We start from the raw sequence: 3,113 nt of genomic DNA on the forward strand, positions 1-3,113 counted from the left end.
GCATCCTTGTTTCAGACAGGGACTTGTCCATGCAATAATGTGACGGAGGAGGACTTTAGAAGGAAGGATTTTTATTATCTGGACTTTCCATCAAACAATCAAGCAGCAAGCATACTGGTCAATTAATTAAGACGCATACACATTTGTATGATAAGCTATGAGGTTCAATTTGAATGTCTAGTTGATCATGGTGTTTATTTATATATCAATAAATATATCAATAATAGTGTAAACCATATACAGCAGAGTCATGTAAATACTATTTTAACAAAGAGAACATTATGTACATACTATTTTAAGTTACGAGTCATGTAAATACTAGCATTTTATTTTAAGAAATCAGTTGAGTGAACCCGTGGATCAGCTATTTTCAATGAACAAGATTTAACAGTTAAAAACCATTTAACCAAGTCGGCTTTCCTACTTACCGGAGAAAGTTTATTGTTAGTGTGTGTTTTTCAAAATGTATTCCTAGATGTGTTTATCTTTAGTTTATTTCTTTATAGATGTGAGATCATTTTATTTGAAGTTAGGAAAAAAAATGTACCGAAAGATAGAAAAGGATTTTTAAAAATAGCAGATCTGCGTGCACAAAACATACCTAGCACGTTGTTTCAATTATAGATAGACTGGCAGGAGGAAGTGACGAATAGGGTAAAATAGCTTAGTGTTAATAGGATGTTGATGCTGTTAAATAGCTTAGGTAATATTAAAAATGTTTAAAGTAAAGCGATGGTTCTAGCAATTATGAGCAATTCTATGGATAAATTCTATCTATATCCGACAGAAGTGCTCAGAGGGGGGACATGTATAGTTTAAGAAGTGTATAGTTTATGAAGTATAGTTTAAGTTGAACATAATTTAATTCAAATTCATTTTAAGCATTGGAACATAATTTATTCTTGAGTCTATGGCGACATATTGTCAAACCTCTAAAACTACATTCAGTAGGCTGCTGAAACAATAAACAAACAAAACCTCTACGGCATTTTAGATTGCATGTCAAATTGTAGATGTACCGAGTAGAGAAGAGGGCCCACATTTGTCTGAAAGATCTGATGAGTAAATTAATGTTATTTCAAAGGACCTGGCCTCATGTCGCCTATTTTGCTGTTTACAGTAACAGAACACGTACTGCTTGTGAAGAGTTGGTTCCACTCAAACCAGTAGTAATAGCAGTAATTCAGATACAGGTACAGGGGAGACTAGACTACACATGGGGAAGTTTTTTCACTCAAGTACTACACTATATTTAAATATTTATAAAATACTGCAAAACCATACACACACACATAGTGCAAACTGACATATGAGGAAAGTACCCAGTCCACATATTCTATACAGTATAAGGTCCAGCGACCACATTCTAACTTACCTCAAACAAAAGGTAAAAGGGAAAAAAAAAGGGTAAGATGTTAGTGTATGTAAAATAGTTTGTTTTCATGTTCTCGGTCAAAACCGGTTTAAGTCACTCTTAGTGCACGTCTGTGAACGTATTATTGTTAGAAGGAAACTTTATGCGTAGGTTCCCCCAGTGATGAGTAGTTCGTAGGCGGGGTCTCGGCTCCACCTGCAGAGTACCACACATGCACACAGCATCCCCAGCATCTGAATTGCAGCAAATGTTAGTGCAGCCCAGATGACATACATCATGATCTTTTTTAGTTTCTTCACAACTAGAACTTCACATCCCTCCGGGTAGAGGTCTTCAGTATGAGCAAGAGATCCAGTGCAGGCTTCTGTATTACTTTTGCAGCAGCTAATGGGGACGCTGTTGTTTTTAGTTTCATTAAACCAGCGAGTGTTCATCCAATCCGAGTAATTGTGGATTCCGCAGCACTGAAGCTGTCTCTGCACATAGTCGATGGCACGGCTCGGGGCATCACTGGTGGTGCCACTGTACTCGTCATACACGTTCCGGATTGAACCGTTAACCTCATCTTCAACCTTTGCTCTGTAAATATATCCAAGAACCACCACAGCCACTTCCGTCATGAACACCAGCAGAAGGATGATTTGCAAGTCCACAGTAGCTCTCTCGTACTGTAGCACAGCATCCAATGAGTCCAATAATGAACAAGAGGGCTCCGACAGCAATGATGGTCACAGCAGGGATAAAGGTATACACATCCTCAAAGAAGTGGTCATAGTCATCATATGTGATGAACACATAGGCTCCAACATAGCATAAAATACCAGCTGCTGCCCAAAATATCAGATTTAGAAAGACCAACACCGTCTTTGACGACGTTATGCCGCACTGCCCCATGCCTGATACTGAGAAGGAATCCAGTATTGCTATAAAAGTTAAAAGGCTTTTCTTCTATTCAGACATATTGTCCTGGCCCGCTGACATCCCGATACCCCGACCGACCGACTGAACCCCTCAAAAACAATCAAGGACAGGGGGGGAGCAGTTGTCACAGAGACTTTGTCCAAGGAAGCTATTTCCATTCATTCCATATCCAGAACCTCATCCTCATCGGGGGACTGGGGCACAGCACTCAGAAATAGACACATATTCTTCAACAGTACATGTGCAGCGACGCTGGACACCTGATGAACTGAAAGACATCATGAAGGACCTTCCAGACCACAAAGTCAACATGGAGCGCTGGTGTGCAGCTGTGTTAGACTTGATTGAGATGTATGAGCCATCGGCAAGAATGCTCGAATCTGTATTTCGCAAAGTCTTTGGATTAAAATGGCTACATCTCAGGGAACATTTTGATGTGAATGGAGCACAAAATCACATGGTCACTGGACAGCTGCTGGATCACGGTGGTCTTTTTGACAGCATCAAAGCAGCATTTCCAGTACCCACTGATTGGCAAAAAATTCACAGCACTAAGCAATGGCCTGATGAAACCTGTGACACCTACAGGAATAGACTGGAGAACTGCTTTCAGAAGCACTGTGGTGTGCCACTAGACAACCCCGCTTTCAATGACTTGTTAAAAGCGCAGACAGGTGGGGCCCAGCCGGGGGTCAAGTGGCGACCTATGGGTTAGGCCACTACACAGATTTGGTGTGATATGGAGCGAAGTAGAATGAAGACCTACGCAGTGGCAAGTGTGGAGAATGAATGGCCCGGGTATGTGTGGAATGTGATG

The 3,113-nt window shown here is 40.8% G+C and overlaps 1 pseudogene across 1 annotated transcript; it reads right to left on the reverse strand.

The window, feature by feature from the left end:
• Positions 1 to 1,413: 1,413 nt before the first annotated feature.
• Positions 1,414 to 2,377, reverse strand: LOC306941685 (tetraspanin-3-like; annotated as a pseudogene). Its single transcript has one exon. The product of its transcript is annotated as a tetraspanin-3-like (transcript).
• Between the last annotated feature and the right edge of the window lie 736 nt (positions 2,378 to 3,113).

The sequence above is a fragment of the Electrona antarctica genome (assembly GCF_951216825.1).
Source record: "Electrona antarctica genome assembly, chromosome: 18".
Taxonomy (NCBI): domain Eukaryota; kingdom Metazoa; phylum Chordata; class Actinopteri; order Myctophiformes; family Myctophidae; genus Electrona; species Electrona antarctica.